The following is a 20,608-nucleotide window of genomic DNA, read 5'->3' on the forward strand; positions in this document are numbered from 1 at the left end:
AATATTAATATTACCATTAATGTACCCCAGGATCRTAGTAATGAACACTTGATTCATTGTTGCTTAAATAGGCCTATTAAAAGATGAATTTCCCTTATAGCAGGGATGTTCAATGAAGGCAGCACTAAGATTTTTGTTTTTAAAATGCAGTTCCTTCTGTAAATAGTACAAGGAACCTCTTAATTCCATGCCTTGAGCCTTCTTTTGGTATTATAAGAAGCTCAAGGGAAATTGCAGTACTTTCCTTAGGTCAATACTGTGCAGGCAGGTTCTTCATTAGTGTGTGTGAGTGAATAAGCAATAACGTTCCTCCCCACTGCTTATATTTGTTCTCCTACCTGCAAAGGAAAGCAGAATAAAGTGTTAAGTCTGCCTGCACAAGCAACAGTTTGACTGCATCTGATTTGGAGGACTCTTTTCTTAGTAATCTTCTGTGGATCAGGTGTTCTGGTTGCAAAGATGAGACTCATTTTCCAGCTGGAGATTAGAGTGCCAGGCCTCTACGTGCCTTACCCCAACCCTAATGCTAACTTAATAGCAATCTGACTCTTGGCTAGAGACTGCAGCTRCAGTATTTTGACACTGCCAAAATACTGGGTCCTGGAAGGTCTCTGTAACTGCCTTGCAGCTTAGAGTACATGGATGAACTCTTCTTCTGTTTAACTGGATGACTGTATTTGATCATCATCTCATCTGCAGTGCTCCTTGCCTGGGCTTTCTTCGTGGGTGGGATGTAATACCGGCTCTTAGCTGAGGGAGAAGTTTATTTCCATATTCAGGGCTAGGTGAGAGATAAACCAAAGGAGAACGAATCTGCTCGGCGCCAGCTGTGTAAGGTTCCGGTTAGTTCTGTTTGTGGCCGTAATAATGGAGCTGCATGTAAAATCTGAGTAAAATTGTTCRGAATCTTGTGGCTTTCATTGCAGTTACCTCTTTTTCATGAATTTAAGCCTTGATAAGGAAATTGGAGTGATTTGCTATTATTTTCAGCGGGAACAGAGTCCTGATGTAATGATGTGATGTACTGTAGACATAGATTAACTGATTTCTGCTGGCTATACAGAGCATTCCTAATGTACTTGCTTCTCTGCCTCCATCTGTCTTTCACTTGCTTGTTGCCAGCAGCTCTGAAGGTGCACCGGGATGCTTTGGAGTGAGTAGAAGGGCTGCCTTCGCTGCAGAGAAGCAGGCTCCCCCATGGCCTGAAGGGGCTCCAGCCAGCACTTGGTTGCACCTTGGGGTGGGACTGCCTGTTTGTAGTCCAGAGTGGTGGAACACGTTGCAACAAAGTCTTTGTCTGCTCCAGTCTTCACTTCTGAATTGTTTGTGAGCAAATTATATAATTCCATAAAATGATTTGCAAGAATGATTTCAAACTTCTTAAATCACTTCTTATTACTAATCAATGAAAGAAAAGCTCTACTGTGTCACACCRAGCTCGCATAGCTTTGTTTTCGGTTGGAGTTAAAATCTTCATCAGTTATTCAGCTACTGCCCGTTTGCTGCTGGATTCTCCAACTTCTTGGCCTTTTACTCTAGTCTTTGAACATGATATCCCTGTTCTTTGCTAACTTTGTAAAAACGCTCTTTGCTTTCTGATGTTGTCAACTTTTGTTGGTTTTATAGTTTCCTCTGATAGTTCAAACAGCTTACTAGCTGTGGTTAAAAATCAAGTTTTAACTGTTGAACAGACTCATAAAACAGTGCTAGATTTTGAGACTGGTGGATGATAACTGTTTGAAAAAGTGTCATGAAGAATTGTCCAGTTTTTAAAATCTTTTCCCACCCACTGCAATATAATAATTAAATAACTACAGGCGCTTGCAGAAACTTAGGCACAATCTTCAATCAACCTGTCATGAAACCGAAGGGAGAGAAGGCTGAATTGGGACTGGGGCTGGAATGAACAGAAGAATATGTCTTTGGTTCACTGCCGTGTTTGGCTTTCTTCCTGGCTCTTTCCCTTCTTTTCTCCTTAAGGTTTTTAAGGTGTGTGGCAAAATGTGTGTAGTACTTTACTGTTTGCTCAGTATATGGAGTTCTTTAATATTAATGTAAGGACCGCATACTTTACTGATAAGTCAATATTCTGTTTTCCTGAATATGCGATGACATTCAGTTAAATTATCAATATTCTTGGTGTAAGTCCTACCTTTATGAAGAGGAAAAAAGTGCTGACAGCTAAACTTATAAATTGCAGCATGCTGCAAGGATATTCAAATTGCCCTTTGATCTCTCAGATCTGCCTCTTTATAAAATATATATATATTCAATAACATGTATTTGGTATTTTATAGGTAAGAATATTTAAATTTCTTATTTATCCTTCTATGCAAACTCATTTCAGGAAAAGTCTTTCCCTACTCAGTAATGAGATTTATTCTGTTAATAAATGAACATGTCAAGAAAATTTCTGGTAACTTATTCCAGAACTCATGTTGTAGAAATTATTATATTAGGATTCAGATTTTGAAAGGTGATAGAAGACTTAGATATCTTTGAAAATTCTAGTTTGTAAAAAGGATGCATGAAAAATCTTGTTTTGTGATATTTGCTTGAATTTGTGCCATAGCAGAACTAAAAAGGTAGATTTCAAAAGGTATTGCTTAATCTCATAAAATAGGCTTATATATAGTCATGAAGGTTAGTTGTAACGATTCTTACAGAAAGCACTTTTTAAAACACTTGATTGTTGCTATAAACAATGTAATAACAACCTGCTTTAGATCTGAGTTTGATAGACAAGTCCTTTCCAACTCTCATAATTAATCCTGTATTTACTCCTGATCTAGTTTGGTATCCTGTGTTAAGAATCAGACTGTATATTCTTTCTCCACCCATTTCACTGAACTTACCTGTTTTGGGGCAATTATTGTGGCTAGTGATCTCTTGAACACATTCATGCTGCAGAATTATGTTATGTGGCAAATGATGTCTTAATAAATATTGTCGAGATATACCCAAATTATGGAGGAGCTACATACCGAATTATTCAGTCTGAAATTGTCCACCACAAAAGCATTGACGGCATGCATATAACACAGGTAGATCTGATCTTATACTTCTCTGCTGCTTCAGGTTCCCTTTGTAGTTTTTGCTGTAATGCTACCTGCCTTTAAATGACTCAGGACTAACTTTTCTTGAGGCTCTGCACATTATTGCAATTATCCTGTCAAATACTGCTTAAAGTGAAATCAAACTCCATAAAGTCTTCAAAAACCTGATAAAGGTCAGCTTTCCAAAATATGAATCCTTCTGGCTCTCTCAAACCAGCTTGGTTAAGGTTTGTGTTCCTTCCACTTACTGCAGCTGGCTCCTGCCATGTCTTTCTCTCTTGAGAGTAAGAGGATCCTCATCCTGGGCACCCATAGATTTGAGTCAAAGCTGCTTCTCCTTCCTGGTAGACTGGCCTCCTTTTTTTTGGAGAAAATAGCTCACAGGGCTGTTGTCAGGTGATCTAATTGCCAGCCCAGGCCCACGCTCATTCCCTGAGACTGGATAGCTAAAGATGTGGGGGGTGAAGTCCAGTACAGTAAGAGGGCCAACACCGCCCCGCTTGGACTCAGKACCGTGGGATTTCCTATTCACCATATACCTCTCTTTCTTCTACTGATATGGCTCAATTTTTGGTCCTTAAATAGCTTTTTTTCAGTATTGTATTTCCTAGAAACAGTGCAGTTATTGGCTTGTTGTGTGTTAACTAAAMCAGCTATATTTTACATCTCCTAAAATCAATGAGAGCTGCATCCTGGGTCTCTTTCCTAGGTTTGACTTTACCTTTAATTAATTTTAAATTGCTTTAAATTTGCTGTGATTGTCTGAGATTTCAGTAGAAAGCTTCTAGACAAGAAAGGRTTCTTAGCTCTTTTATTCTTCTTCTTCCCTTTGATTTGCCAGTGTCTTCTGGGGCAGTGTCTGGATTTGCTGCTATTCGGAGGAGCAGTTTTCTGGATTGTGTGAAGGGTCACAGAGGCCTCTAGGATGAAGTTTTGCTTTTTATAGCCACAGATGCTCCTTGACGGTCCTCAAGCTCTTGCAGTATTTTCATTTGTTCTGTGGGGATGAGCTGAGCAGTGGCAGCCGTGTGGAGCACTGTTGAGTGACAGCAACGGGGTGGCTCGAATCAGTTCCCTTTCCTCATATTGAGGCTTATTTAATGTGGAGGAGAGCTTTATGCATTGAAGATTACATCTTTGCTAGCTCTGTAGTGGGATGATTGTGTGAGGGAAAGTTGATGTTTTTTTTCATGGAAACTTTATTGTGCGACAGTTGAGCAGAAAAGTTTGCTGAATAGCTTTATGGGATTATTAAGCACATGCAACAGGACTTGTGCACAAAATGGGTTTGCTGACCCAATGGGTAAGTTGAAGTGGAAAGTTAAAATCACCTGAAATTAGGGATATAACAAAGAGTGTGCAGAAATCAAAGAAAGTGGCAAATAATRTAGAGCCATTTTAACTGTTGAGTCATGGAAAGACAGTAGAGTCCATAAAGCTGACCTATAGGCTGGTGTCTGGAACTGGGATAATAAATTCACTCTATAAGAGCTCTCTCTCTCTCTTTTTAATTGAAATGAATGTATACAGACTGAAGAACTCTAGCAAGTAACCATGCTTTATAAAAAACCYGTATAGTATTAATATAAAGTTTAGAAAAACTTATGTGAGTAAAAGCCTTTTGATGGTGCCTTGATGTTGAAAAAGTCTGTATGTGAATGTGGAGGCTACAGCCCTGGCTTATAACTCAGAAATTGCCTCAAAAATAGCAATATATAGGAACATACCCTGTTCTCTAAATGTTTCTGTAGTGTGTRTCAGACCTGAAATTCTTTGGAAATTAAAAATTCCATCAGCTGTTTCAGAAAAWATATATAGTGGAAATGTTTTTTCATCTTGAGCTACTAGGCTGTTTCAAGAAGAGAATGAGTTCTGAATTGAGCTTTTTAGCATTTTCTGACTTTAAACAGGACTTTGGTACTTGTATGTAGAGGATGAATCATATCTAAAAAGTATTATCTATGGAGTTGATTGAGCARCGTATTGGCATGACTAAGAGTCTGCAAGTTAAATAGGCTGTTCTTAGTCTGTAGTGCTGACAAAATGTTAGTAAACTTTTTGCTGTTGCCTGAGAACTAAGCGCACAGCTCGTTGGCACTAAGTGTTAAGCAGAGCTGGTTGCTTACGGTGGGAAGAGCTAACCTTTTGATAATCTTTCCGAGGAAGATTGTACAAACTAAATGTAAGACCTATCAAAAATGTTCAGAATACAAGACTATGGTGCTGAAAAAATATGTTGATAGGCAGTACTTATTGTACAAAGAGCAAAATTATTGTATGCTGTTTTTATTACTTTTGAATGCTTTATGTGTAATCTATAGGCAGCATTACGAGAGTATGTTTGCATTTTACTGCCAGATTTGCAAACTGTGAACTTAGTTCCTTAATTTTTGAAGTGTACAAGAGCTGCTAAAACAAAGGTGCATTTTTTCCTAAACATGATTGACTCTTCTTAGAACTTAGAAAACATAAAGCTAAATATGACCTCAAAGTATTATCTGCTTCAGTGAGGAAAGTGTCCAAATGCCTTAACATCTCTCGACTGTTAGATTCATTGAAGTTTCCTTCTTGCCCTAAATGGTGTCCTTGAGACAATACCATCCTTTCTACAGCACAATGACACAGGGATCCAGATGGGCTCACACTCGAGTAGTGCCTACAGTAAGTGCATTGCTTCCCTTGTTTTGTATTCTGTCCCTCAACAGATTCATTGTAATTTATTTGTTTGTCTCATATGCTGCAGCTGTGCACTAGGAGCTGCTCGGTTGAGCTGTCAACTCAACACTGCCAGACATCCTCAGGAGAGGATCCTGGAGGAATATTTCATTGAAAAGATATTTTCCTTGCTTGAGCCCTTCCCCTCAGACCTCACGCTGCTTCACRACAAAATAGGTTCGCCATGTGGTTGTGCAATGAAACGCGTTGGTCGTCTTATATCTGGCCCCGTGAAGCCGGTAGTGGCTGTGGAGATCAGTGGGAGCTGCAGTGTCACCGTGTCACGAGCAGTCTCCGTTTGCTCCGCTTCCCGGTCTGCGTTTTAGAARCCGTATCTTCAACAGCCGTCAGAAGCTTTGTACTGATTGCGGCAGGAAAGCTTTCTGAACCTAAAGAGTTTTCCTTTATGGCTTCCTTTGTTTTCTACGTGCAATCCAGCACGTTATCAATCACCTTTATAATAACCTGTTTTCTTATACTTTTCCTAGCTATTAATCTTCAATAGAGAACCTTGTCAAATGCATTAAAAGGTCTGAGGTTGAGCAGTCACTGTTTTTCTGCTTTCGTCCTAACAGTGATGTAATTAAGACCTCCTGCAGATTAATTAAACATGACCTTTTATACATGACTCTTTGCTGCTTTCCTTTTAAGAAGAAGAAAAAATCCGTATTGCTTCCCAAAAGGTCTTCTAATTCTTCCTTTTACAGGAATCAAGACTTTCACAACAACAAAAATTACAATAATTAATCTCTCAGGAAGTCAAAACTACAGTAATGTTAAAAAAAATTAATTTAATTTTCTAGACATAAAAGCGTAGCAAATAGAAGAACCARTCCCCTGGGATTTTTCTAGGGCTAGAAACAAGTGTGGTTTGGCTTTGGGAAGCAGCATTTTGCCCATTCAGTTACTTAAACCTGTCCTTTTAGTTCTGTGAGATCAAATGATAGTTCATCCTAAATTGGATAGCAGTGACAGCCTGATAGTTTTCCTGTCTTCAGGAGCTATTTACTATTTTATTATTCAGAAGAGTAGTTACTAGCATTCCAGAGGTACAGATAATCCTTTCTTCTAACTCTGATTTCATTGATACTATGAGGTTTATGTGGAAACAAGCTATTCGAGGTCATGTTTATGGCTTCGTCAAGACCTTCGGCTCATGTAAGCTGGCAAAACTCCACTGAAGTGAACGGAGCGATGGCACCGAGATCTGGCTGATGCTGTTTAGCTCTGTTAACCCTTTGTCCCACCAGCATTTGGCACCAAGAACAAATATGTAATCTAGGATTCAAAAATGAACACAGACCTCTTAAAATCTTTTCTTGCTTCTAGCCTTTCCTCGGAATAAATGACTTGCTAAATATACCCCAGAGAGGCAACAATAAAAGCCTTTTCATCAAATCATGGTGCTTTTCTGCTTTTTTTTTCACGCAATAACTTTTTTTTTAAAAGGAAAATCACATAGATATTTATATTTAGTCTTATGCAATGGCTGCAAGGAGAGAGCTTGCATAAAGAATGATAACTAATGGTGATTAATATAATAAATGGTTACCTATAAATATTTTGAGAAAAGGAAAGTAAAACGGAGATTTTGGAGTTCTATCATATGCTATGATGTGTGAATCCAGTTTAGTCGCTCTGAACTTTTGATTAAAATTAGGTACTTACAGAGGATTTGAGGAAATGATGTCCTATTTATATTTTTGTGGTGATATATATTTGTCTATCAACAAAATTTTTTTCCTAGTAAAAGTAGAAGAGTAAGTTTTTGAACAAATTCCTTATTTTAGATACACCAATAATATAGTGAATATCTTTGGATTTATTATGGCACAGCTGAGACTGCAAGTTGTCTATTTATAATGTGTGCATGTGCTAATTAGCATTGTATTACTCTGCACACTAGCATGAATTTAAGTTGGATGATGTTTTTCAAAACTACAGTTAAAATTTTTTGTTAGGTAAATCTACGTGCAAAAATTATTACTGCGTTTTTTAATACAGAATTTTGTTAACGTATTATTTTGTTTACCTGTGGACTTATCTGTGTCCTTACTGAATTTAAGGGGTAGTCATTTATACTTAAGAGATTATTAACAAGCTGAGGTTTTGTTCTTCTATTTTATTAGATGGAGGGGGACTAAAATTAAAGTCGTACTAAAAAAATTGTTATTTTGTAAATATGTCCTACTCCCAAAGTGATTGCAGTAAAACCTTATTGTTCATTCATGTTTTGAAGCAGAGCTTTTAAGTTCTCCCTTGCTATAACATTCTATATTATTTGCTCTTTTGGTTCTCTTGATGCTCTTCGAGTATACAAATTTGATGAGAATCTTTTAATTACAAAACACAATGCTATCAATAGTAACAAAGCTAAAATTCCTTATATCAAAGGGCAAGAATATAAATGGGATTTTCTCAACAAAAGTGTTTTCTTAATGTTATTTTTTGTTATGATATGGTTTGAGAGAGATTGTTATCTAATCCAACAGGATACTTCAGCAATAAGAAAAATACATTTTTAGGAATAGCACATTTTATCACAATATGTTTAATTTCTCTTTTTCCTTATTTTAATAAGGAAAAATATTAGCCATCATTTTATTATGCTGCTTTCAACATCCAACTAGTTGTAATTAATATTAGAAAATTTCTGAAATATTTTCTTTCAAAAATTTCATTAATTTGACTGTTAAGAAAATGTGTAGCTTGCAAATAGTTCACTTATGGTTAAATATTTGTCCTATTTGAAATGAAAACTTTGCAAACATTTTATATTTAGTTACTTACAGTGCAGTGCAACAAGGCTCACCACTGATTTTGAACAATGTACTTTCACCGTAGTTTATGTACATCCTTCCCCTTTGGAGATGCTCACTCTTCAAGGGGCAGTTTCTGTAGAAAGGTGATCCCCAACAGAGGTACTGAAGAGACTGTATCAGAAATCATTATTTTATTGTCTTTGTTCTTAATAATATATAGTCATGCTTAACAGTGATTGCCCATCTCCTCCTTTACTGCAGTGACCCCTAAAGCATTTAAAATATTTGGAGTCACATCCCTCTTGGTTTGACAGCACAGTTTGTCCTACCATATTTGTTTTTCTAGGAGTCGAGCTTTTAGTATTTGTTTTAGATGAAATGTATTTGTGCTTAGTGATTTGAAATAGGGTTTTCAACACTCCAACTTCCTTCTGATTCAGACTTTCACTAAGATGCTTAAACTTCACAGTCTTTAATGTTAACTCTTACATAATCATACTGGAAGAATTTTCTGTGAAGGAGTTTGTGGGGTARTACATTTTATATGCAAGTAGAAATTCCATCTGAAAGAACTGCAGCTAATTTCAAAATGCTTTGATATTTTCTTCCTTTATTTTACTTGCATGCAATTGAAATTTTAGGACCTTTTAATTATTTCAGGGGCATGGACACTGCACTTTCATCATTAGGTGTCTTGATTCTTTTCTGCTAGCCCTTGTCCATATTGTGCATTGAGTGCATCTCTCTTGTTCTCCTAGAACTCCACCTCTATGACTTAGTTGTTAAATATTAATGTGTCGCATCTATGGTTTAAAAAAAAAAGCCTCGAATTTTCTGAGGAAGTTCCTTGGTTTGAGAACTGAGTGACATAATTGATTGTCTTGCTTCAGTGGCTTGGAGGAGCCTTTGCAGGTGTCTGACTTGTTACTTTTGCTTGAACTAGATGGCATAAAAGTACACTTCTTTCCTTTCTTTGAGTTCTTTATTGAGACATATCTGTGAATCTAAGCTTTCCTTTCACCTGGCCATTTTAGCTATACTCTGAGCAGGAATGTGAGGTGCTTAAAAACAGTGTAGAGCTAAGAGTTTTAAAAATCCATTTCTTTATTTTGTGGTTCTTAACCAGAAATGCAAAAGAACTATTATCTTAAAAACTGTGCTGACTGACACACTGAAGGTGAAGTTTTTTGTTTTGTTAAATGGGATCTGTTAGCTGTCATTGAAAGGGGAAATCTGTCTTCCTTGTCACTCTCTGGTTTCATGCTCCCTCTTGCTTCTTTCCATCTATCTGGTAATGATGTGCCTGGTCACTTGAGCTGGATCAGCTTGTTTGTCCAACATAAAACTGAGCCAGTCCAAGTAATGCTTAATTTTCTTACAGTGATTTGACTTTCACACAAAGTGGAACAAAGTCACACAAACCAACAAAAGAGAGGAGGTGGGATCTAATGGCTGGAAAGGTGGGAGGAAGGGGTGGAATGGAAAAGTCTATGGTTGGCTGTAGTCCACAGTTAAATCATGTACTCAGAAATAACATGTATGCGATATTGCAACGTATTATGACCCTATCTCTAGATTCAAAGATTCTTTGAATCTGCAAGGGCTGGATTTCCAGGTAGGGACTGGGCTTCTCTGGGTGCCCCAAATGTGCATCCTTGTATAGGTTTAAGTTGTGCTTGAGTTTAAACTTAACTGGTGAGCTTCCTGGGTTTGTACCACCTGGCCTGGAGTAGTTACAACACCTGTGTAATGGTTTTCATCCTAATTTATTAGTAGGCATTTTCCCCCTTAAATCCACTTCAGCTGCTTTTGTCAGCAAATAACCGTCATCTAGGGTCACCTCAGAAATACATCAGCTAGACATATGCTCAGGGGAGGAAATTTCCCAGACCAGATCAGTGTGATGCAATATACCTAGCTGTTAAAACACAAAAAAACCAAAGAAACTCAGTCCCTTTTCCACTTCTATTCTTACTACTGCGATATTAGTATAGGCTAGTATATTTCTATGACCAAAGCTACATTCACTGTTACGTACCTTTAGAAATTTAGATAGTTTTTTTTTATATTCTTCCTTACTGACAAGCTCTCTTTAGGTACAAGCATACAGTTATATAGAAGACGTGGTTGCACTGAGTACACAGATCTAAATGATGGCATATATCACTATGTTGTTAACAAATATAAATAGTAAATTTCTGTGGAATGTTCTTTGCATTAATAATGTAATGACGAAAAGGTAACAGCTGTGTTGGCGTTATTCCTTTGGTCAGACTGTGGTTGCTGGTGTGCRGATAGGTAAATGAAGGTTAGTTAAGGTTAGCAAACATGCTGCAGTGGAACAAGCAAGTGACTAAGCTAGTAGTGGCCSCTCGCACGCTATGCAGTCCTCGGCCTGTTGTATGCTGTTTACGAGCAGCTGCCTAGAAGACTTGCCTAGCTAAAGAAGAAATTTTAAACCTATATCCAAAGCAAACTCTAGTGTTAGAGTGTTGGAAAAGAAATATCAGTGGTAACATAGTAATTTGTTGCCAGTTATTTTTGCTATACTCTTGGTTGTATTAGCTGCTGCAGGCCCTACTTGTGGATGTCYGTAAGTGCTGTGGGTGTCTGTCCGGGAGCTCACAAACACCAGTGAGCTATGGCATGAGTCACCTGGCATTGGCTTGGAATCCCTTAATTTCAATTAAACATTTCAAAAAATGGCAATGGGGGGAAATTACTGCCTTTTATTTTTGAGGCTTTTTTTTGGGGGGTGGAAAGTAGACTTTTAATATTGATGGTAATTAATCATTGAAATTTTTTACCCAAGAGAGGTAAACTATATATAATATTTAGTTGCTCGGTCAAAGATTATACATTTGTTCAAGAGAGATGCTCTAAATCGTACAGAAATTATAGGAATCACTTAGTGAAATTCTGCAGCTGCATTACAAAGGAGGTTAGATCATAACGGGGATAGCTTAAAGAGTATCTGACTGTGAATAATGCCTACCAAAAGACATTCTAAGAAGCTTTCCAGTTAATATTGCATCCTTCTAAAACATAATTTAAATATCTGGAATTTCTCATCATGTAATTTYGCATGCACATTCACTGCAGTGCTGAAGTTAGCCCTTTTTATAGACAGCATTCAGCCTGAGCAGCCTCTAATAAAAGAAGTTTTCTGGGTGGGGTTTTATTTTGTATGCGTGTTTTTTATTGTTGTGCATTTTCCTTAACTCAGTTGGTGCCATTGTGTAAAATAGGCATAGTGAAGTGTGAGTAACCATTCTGGCCCYTTCGTCACCCATGCTTGTGTGTAATGGTCCTTACCTACTGTTCAGGTAGGGACCTTCCTACAGGCCTGCAGGACTGGTGGTCATTGGAGAAGCCTTGGGATCTTTTACTTTCTAACAGAGTAGTGAAACCAGAGTGAGGTTCTTCATTCTGCTACGACTATGTAAGTTTTGTCTTCAGAAGTTCTCTGAAAGATTTTCCTCTTTTTGTTTGTGCCATGTTGCTCAGCAGCAAACGTATAGATAAACTTTTCCGTAGGAGTTTTATAGTTAAGGAATTCATCCTCTGTTCTCCTTTTGGAGCCTTTGTTGTCCTGGGAGATTTTTCCCAYGTGTGTGTGCTTTATGCTGTCCGTTATTGTTTTTCGTTAAACTGGATGAAAAGTGGCAGTTCAGGACAGTTTCAGCACGGGCTGAGCGTCCCGTTGCTGTGCCGTGTCCTGCGTACTCAGCACCGCTGCATGTGCAGCTCCATTTGGTAAGAGACCTTTCATGACAGTGGTACGCAAGGGTGCTTTTTAAAATTCAGTTGCCTGTGTTTTAGGTTAGATGTCAGTGCCGTCAGCATATTTTAAATGGACAGAGACCAGTCCTCAGTCTGGTACAGCCACTTTTGTGTTTGTAGCTCAAAGTAGCCAGAAGTACGTCTSCCGTGGCTCACTGCTTGTGAAAGAGGGGCCGTGGCGTGGCGAGGTTGGTGCCTRTAACGTGGACAGATGCAGTACTTTACAAAGTCAGTGCGTATCGACAGAGCATCTCCTCGTTTTAGGAGCCCCGCMCGTGAGAGGGACGTCCCGGGCGTACCCTTTCCCGTGCTGCAGCCGCTGGATGGGCCGCACCGGGCAAGCGCGTTCATGGCACCCAGCGGTGCCCCAGCGGGGTCGGGCGCGTGGCGGGAGCGAGGGGCCCGCAGCACAACCTGCGCTCCAGTTTCCCCAGCACGATCCAGCAGCACCACAGCCTGCGTGGGCATGGGCAAGGGGAGAAAGGGGAGGAGCGAAGCGGGAGGGAAAATAGATGTTCTCAGCTCTTCTGGATTTAATGCCCATTGAAACCCTGCCAGGAGTTTTAGAGAGCCTGAATTTGATGATTCACATTGTCCCATCCTGTCCTGTGTTTCCCAGCGTTTTCAGTAAATCATTTGTTACATTTGCACTATCCTGTATTGTATTTATTTAGAGCAGTGTGGTATAGAGTTGTAAATGGCTCTTCAGTGCTTCTTTTTAGATTTCTCTGTCTACATGTTTCAAATCTTAATGCGCAGATTTCAATGGCAGGAAAATAAAAACAAACCTGATTCTGTTCCAAAATGTCTGAAAGTAGCTTTTCTAATTAAATAATTAACATCTCTGTTTACTTTCTTGGGACTTTTCAGATCTAGAAACAAATATTTTGTGTTTCCATTGGATATCTGAGTATTTTCTTCTATTACTAGAATAAATTATTCCATTTCTGGCTGATTGTGAGTTACAGAATTCTCATATGTTTGTTCCTTGTATGACTGAATGAAAGCCATCAATTCAGGAAAAACATATAGCAAAGAGAAAGACAGAGGTGTTTAATGCCCTGTTGTTTTCTCTAGTTTTGATGGCTGCTAAGGAGTTTGGCATTTTGGGAGCCTTTTGGTAGAGATGGATTATGGGGTAGTGAGTGAAAGTTTTAAATGCAGCTGGTCAGAATTTGTCCCGCTGCTTAGTAGAGAGAATATTTGAAATATCAGTTTTATTCATGTTATGTCAGCAGAATTCCTGTCCATATCCCCGTCTACCCCAATCAGTAACATTCAAGCTGTTCTTTACAGGTCTGTATCTAGAGTTAGGTTAACATAAAAGTAATACATTACCCAGGGAAAGTTTTCCTGTTGTGTTTGCTTAGGATTTTGCTCAGGATGCAAGTTTTAAAGAAACAAAATGCATCCTGCAGTGTTGATGGATTAACATGGAGGTGGTAAATAATTCATAGGCTTTTTCAAGAATTCCCAACAATTCTCCCTCATAGATGAAGAAAACAAACAAATCTGTTATTCAGTATAATAGAATACAACTATGTCTATTTCAATGTAATTTTATTTGGTTAATGGCATATTGTTACTGTTTACTTTCTGCGTTCACAAACCTGTATGATACGTTTTGTAGTAGCTGAATACTAATTTCAGTCTTTTTGATATTACAGTCCACCCACATTGCTCGAGCCAGCTTCCAAGTTGATGCTTTTGGATCATCCTTCATCCTTGATGTGACACTAAACCAGTAAGTAATGACTGTATCTTATTCTGTGTTGGTTCAGGACCTGATGCCAGTGAAATGTCAGCTTTTGATGGAGGTTTTACAGGTTCTGTTACAGCGTAAATACTATTTTTAGGTATTGGGTTCATTTGAAAAAACTGTATTTTAGATTATTTTTTATTTATTTTTTTATTTATTTTCTCCAATTTCTTTGCAGACTTTGGTATTCCCCTGGTTACTTCTAGTTATTAGCTACCGTAGTGTAACTAATGTTGTTGTTTTATAATTTCATTTGCAGTCTTTTGGTTTACCATGAAGGCAAATTACTGTATTCATGCAGAACCTGACTAGATATAAAAATACAGAGCTGCTGAAAACTGGTAGCTGATAGTATTTTAATAGTTGAGTATGAGGAGATTCAGTACAGATACAGATAATCGTCAAAAAAGGAATGAGGTGAATAGTTGTGAATGATGTTTCTGCAGATGAGTTTACAGTCTTTTCAGAACAGAGAAGCATTTTAAGGCAGGAGCACACTGTGAACTTCAGTTTAAATAGAAAGATTGAACAATAGTAAACTTAAAATCTGATGTATAGCTTTCAGCAATGAATTTTCCAAGTTTCTCTTTAGCACAACTATTTTAGAATAGGAGGTGCTTTGCTTTTCTGCTCTGAAGTGAAAAGAGAATTGATACCTAATAAATCTTCTATATTTATTATATTAATTTAAGTTCCTAATAATTGAACGTGAAGTTGCATGTTTTAGCGTAAGAGGTGAACTGTTGAATTCCTACAAGTTCTTCTACTCTAAAGATGAACAATTCAGCATACAAAGGAAGTCGGCTTAGTCTCAGTTCTTTTACTTCTAGGCACATTTTAAACAGTGATAATCTGTGCATAAGTTGAGTTAAAAACTTGTGTGAATTGTTGCTGATGGCAGAGGGAAGAGATGCTGCACTGCTAGAGAGACAGGGAGAGAGACTGATTTAAATGTGTCAGCTTTTAAATCTAAAACAACTAAAATTAAAACCACTAACACACTTTAAATGAATGCTGAAGGAAGGATGTCATTTTGGGAAGTACTAATTCCACAGAATTGAATGTTTGAAAATATTAATTTTGTTTGTATTTGAAGCATTACTGAGAGGAGGTTGCACAAGCCTGTGTTTGTTTTATGCAGCAGATTAAGAGTGTGTTCACAGGTAATGATTTCTAAGTCAGGATTTTCCTTTCAGTATGAATTTCAGATCATCTTAATAAAAGTAAATAAATTCACTAACAGTATATGAAAAGACAAGCTAAGGATGTTCATTTTATTACGAACTGCAATAGATCTCTGGAGATAGCTCTTTGCTTTTATGTACATACACTTGTATATTTTATGTATAAAAGATAAAGATATATAAATATACCTAAAATGTGATTTGTTTTGAGCTGGATTCCATTTTTATGGTGTCATTCTTTGTCTTTAATGACATTAGACCAGTATTTTTATGAATAAGGCTGCCAAAATCTGCCCTTATTATGCTTAAGAGTGCCAGAATCCAACTTAAAGATGAACATTTTCTAAGGAATTGTTATTTCTGTACTATACTATGAACAAAATCACAAATTCTGCAAAATGAAAACTAGGAGGCTGTAAGGAAATTAATGATGATATTTAAATCAAGATTTAAATTGCCTCTGAATTTACATTTGTGTCTGGACAGATCATCAAATAAAAAGATGGGCAGGAATATCAGAGAAACATTTAAAATGCATTCTTAATTACTATTTCTGTGAACAAATCTGTTCCTTTCAAAAAGCTGTATGTATTTTTAACCTTACTAATATTTTTCTCTTATTTTAATTCTTGCTGCCTATATTATATTCTCTGTATATTTTTCTAAGTGTTTTGACAGAAAAACATCATATTTCTGGAGGGAATGGTTTACAAATTTGGCCCACAGTAGCCTTAAAATTGAAAAGCAGTTGAATACTTGAAAGGAGCAAGGTTCAAGATTTTAGTTTTCTTCTGGAAAAATTACTGACTTACTATTTATTGCTGAACCTCTACGAATATCAAAAACATTGTCAGGCAAACCTCTGTGGTAAAATTAGCTCTTACACTTAATATTCACTTGAAGAATGTTAAAGGAGGTGATGGGGGACAGAGAGGGAAACAAATCATTTAAAATGCATAGGTTGTAAGAAAGGAGAGACTCCTTCTGCCTTTCTTAGTCTCCTTTGTTGTAAAATCACGGGGGCTTAAATGCTTTGGAATTGGCAGCAATGTTTGTACCTAGAGAGACAGAGCTGTGCAATGATGTGACTGAAAGTTGATCATCTCTGCAATGAATTGGAAAGAAGACCTGGAAAGATAAGGGGGGTGGGAAGGGAACCAAAGGGCAAAGTTTGCAGTGATTTGAGATATTACAAAACTCGAAGGCCAAGTGCAAGTGCAAGTCCAGTGCAAGTAAGGGGAAGGAAAAATAATTTTCCAACTGGCATTACTATATGCCAAATCAATTAAACATTTAAATCTGTATACTTCCGTTGATTTTGAATTTCATCCAGTTTTAAATGCATATTTATTCACATTAAATGCAGATGTGAGATGCACTCAAATGTTACCTTAACTAATATTTTGGGGATAAAAGACCTAAAAGCTGATAATTACAGTGTAGTTTCCTTTTCTGCAGTAATGGCATTTTCTTCATGTATGTCATCTCTCTGCCCCCCTTTTTGTCCTGAGCTGTGACAGTGTCTTTACAGGAAGCTTTTTTTAAGATAGTGTTTCTGTTTCAACTTTTTTTTTCTGTTCAACTGGCTAAAATATTTACAAAGGAGCTTTTAGATCAAATTAGCTGTATATTTAAAAGGTTCAATCCCTCAGGCAAAGGTTAGGAAATGCATTAGTTGCATTAGTGTTCTTATGAAACCATTGCCTCAGTATCCTTCTGCATTGAGAAATGCATATAATGGAGCTGTGTTTTCTGTGGTCATCTTCATTAATGCATTCTTCAGCACTAACAAATCTCGGAATTGACCATTACCTTGTGTATGCTAGTGCTGGTTGTAGGCTTTTCTCCTTCAGAGCACATCCAGATCTGGCCATCCACCCAGAACTGTGCGTGAGTTGCATAGCAATTAGGTGTGCTTCTTTTCTTTTCTTTTTTTATTCTTTCCCTCTGAAGTTTCTGATACTGTTGTAGGACTTGTGACTCAGTAAATGGATATTTCTTTTTTTATGCAGGATATTTCTCCTTAAATGTTGCCATGTGACCATTTACACTTTCATCTTGGGTTTCAATTGTATGGTTAAACAGCAGAGCTCAGCAGGAAAGTCAGCATGTTTCCGAAGGCCTCTTTGAGGTACTTTTGTTGCTGTGAAACACTTGCATGTGTCTGCGGAGACCTGGACCAGAGCACTTCTATTTGTTTGTAAAGTAGCAGAGATTCAATTGCAGAACAGAGCAAGGAAAGCTGTAACTTTGTTCAGTTGGGAAAGCATGTGCTATAATGTGGTTTGTTCATCAGAAAAATACAGTATCTGCTGTTTGTGAGCGCATCAACAGTGTGAGGTCCTCAGGTATTGTGATGAGAGGTACGTGCTCTGCAGGATCACGAACATAAATAAGGATTTCAAGCTGACGTTCAGCTCTTCAGGATTGCTCCGTCCCTCCTACTGTCACTGGGTGACCAGGATGGCAGCATAATCACCACCTGCACTCTCTTCTTGCAACATAAAAATCTAATTCTTCTGATCCATGTGCTAGTGGAAAATAATCAATAAAGTAGTAGTAGGYGAGGCAAGAAATGTTCAAAAACACTACCCGCTTTAGAAAGTGTGTATGGACTTCTCTTCCCAGTGAATGCCTGATTATGTCCCAGTGGTGCACCTGCAGTGTATATAATTCTGTAGTCATGATAATCAAAGGCATTCAGAGGGCTCAAAAATTTCAAATGAGGCAAGTTTTTAAAAAATCACTCTATTTTACATGTGGAAAACAAATGCCTTTTTCTGCTAGCTTATAAAAAGTAGGCAAAAAACAAAGAAGCCCATTCAGAAAATACTGATAGGTATTTTGTATATTCTGATCTTATTTTAAAATATTTCTGTCTAATGATTCTTGAAGGTTCCTGGCACTCTAGAAATGAACTGTTCTGCTATGCCACAGAATAGTTTTTGCAGCTTCTGGTGAGAAGGATATAGACTTTCCTCCTTCCTTGAGAGGAATATTTGTTAGGAATGTGTTCTAACTAGAATTTTGAAAACCCTACAGAATCAGATCATAAACTTCATCAAAAAAATCCTGAAAACAGACTAAAAATACAAGGCAGCTTAACAGACAAGTGCCAGCTTTTTCATGAGACACACTACTAAAATCTTGCTTGTAATTTCTCTTGGCAAATGGTCTCTAACACTGATACCAATGTGTCTTGTAAGCTATAAATGAAAAACAGATTCCTAAATTTGCTCTAAATTGTAAACATTTGGCTGTGTGGAATTCAAAAGAGTTAGCTCCTTGACATGATTTGAAAAATGCAGTTATACTATTTCTGACTCTTACCATTTCTGGTAAGTCTTTCTCCTGCGTTCCCCCTGCCGAGTCTTGCATTCCTTCTGACTGCCTGCAAAGAAGCTGGTGTGCGGTTAAATGGTTTCACATGACGTGCTAGATGATACCTCCGACAAGTCGGTCATTCCTGCGAAAACACGTTCCGGTCGTTGTGCTCGGCAGAATTCTTGGAATGAATCTAGGTTACTGCKTGGATACCGAGATGTAGTAAGTGACGATCAGATCAAACTGGGGGAGGAGCAGAGCTCTCTCTGAGCTTTTTTGGGTCTCCCTAAAGTCTAGCCCTGCCCCTCACGAGCTGCTTCAATGCGTGCCTTTGGTACCTGCGGTCCATGAGGAACCTCTGGGGTGCGGGGAGTTTAAGCTACGTTCACTTTTCTTATTCATGCTCTATGTGCATAGGCTACGGATCCCCACTTTGATATGGTYGCATTTTGGCAATTGATCCTCACTTAAAATAATGCCCCTTTGCACTATATGAGAGCAGCCCAGAAGCATATGTAGTAATATGTAGTACCTACTCGCTGGTAGCACAGTATAGACTAGATTCAGGTCCTCCGAATGAGGTACTCGTTGATGGTGTGTTGTGTTTTGGAATTTATGTTTGGCTGGTGACTTAGTGATTTTTATCACGTGCTCTGTGATCAGACCCCTCCCTGGCCAAACTGGAATGTTCTTTCACAGTGCTGTTTTGCAAAGGCATTTCACTTTTCCTGCAATCTCTGGTGAAAAATTAGTGTGTATACGTGGCCATAATTGCAGACTGGAGTTAAGCACTTTCTCCCTTATATTGTAGCTTAATTCTGAAGGTTGATTTTCTTCTCTGGGAGGCAGTTATTGTGCATCTTCATTTATGTTACCACATTTTGGATAGCAAGTTGTACACTTTTGGAAAACTATCTTTTTGAGTGGCTTATGTTTTTTATCTTTAGAAGTTTTATCCTTTGAAAAATGCCAGCTCTACAGAGACTATGCCAACTAATTCTGTCTGGGCTGAAAGAGAAGAAAAGGAGGACAGAACTCAAAGTTTTACTAGTGTATAACTACTAAACTGGGTATGACAATAGAAAGAATGGCTGAGAATATATAGTTAGACCCTAGCATCATAACTAASGGTTCCTGCCTTTATATCTTTTTTCCAATTTTGTTTTGAAGAAGTGTAGTAATGGAGAATTTGTCAAAATACAAATTGTTGCAGTAGTTGATTACACTCAGTGTTGAAGTTTTGAGCATTATTTTTGGACTGAAAAAACTCTGTAGCATTGACTTGTCTTCCCTTAACACCTTTAGCCTATCAGCCTTCGTTTTGTTTCAATAAATAGGCTGAGCTCTGGGATCTTTGATAATAAGGCATCTTTTAAGTTTTTCAATCATTCCTGTGCCTCGTCTCTGTCCTCTCCAGTTTATCAACACCCTTGCTGAACTTAGATGCTGGAATTTAGACTCTGTACTGTATTTTGTGCAGAGGTAGCACAACCTTTGTGTTTCTATTTGGTATACTCAATCCATTTAATAATCCTAAAACAACATTTCTACTTTTATGTCAGTGTTGGAAGTCTCATTTGATTATCTGTCATGATTCCCAAGATATATTTATTTTTAAGTCCTCATTTCTGAGGCTCTGAGGTTAGAATTCACTGTTCAGTAAATATGGACTACATTCTTTGATCTTATTATATCAACACTATTACTATTATTAAATCTGAATCCTGTGCAAGAAAAATACCTGGTTAGTCTGACAAGATAATTTTTCCATAAACCTATGTTAATTAGCAATAGTTATGTTAYCTTCCTTTAATTTATTCTGTATAATATTCCATTATGTTTAATGTAAATTTTGAAAAGGTAATTTTGATAACTTTACATTTTTTAATATTACTAAATAGTTTTAGATTAATAAATTTCTGCTATGAGTATTCCTCTATTATTGTCAATATATGTGGGTTTTTTTCTTCTTCTTTTTTTCTTTTTAGCCTTTCTGCCCAGATGCTTGGAGATATATATATATAT

The 20,608-nt window shown here is 37.5% G+C and overlaps 1 protein-coding gene across 2 annotated transcripts in view; it reads left to right on the top strand.

Moving 5' to 3' along the window:
- Nucleotides 1-13,986: 13,986 nt before the first annotated feature.
- ADAM22 (ADAM metallopeptidase domain 22) overlaps nucleotides 13,987-20,608 on the top strand; it is a 123,766-nt gene continuing 117,144 nt past the window's right edge. For both annotated transcript variants that reach the window (XM_085310467.1, XM_085310466.1), the window contains exon 1: nucleotides 13,987-14,060. The gene's annotated coding sequence lies outside the window, so the exon portion shown is untranslated. The remainder of the gene's footprint in view (nucleotides 14,061-20,608) is intronic.

The sequence above is a fragment of the Rhea americana genome, unplaced genomic scaffold (genome assembly GCF_003343005.1).
Source record: "Rhea americana isolate MKP2758 unplaced genomic scaffold, rheAme1 scaffold_32, whole genome shotgun sequence".
NCBI classification, from domain to species: Eukaryota; Metazoa; Chordata; class Aves; order Rheiformes; family Rheidae; genus Rhea; species Rhea americana.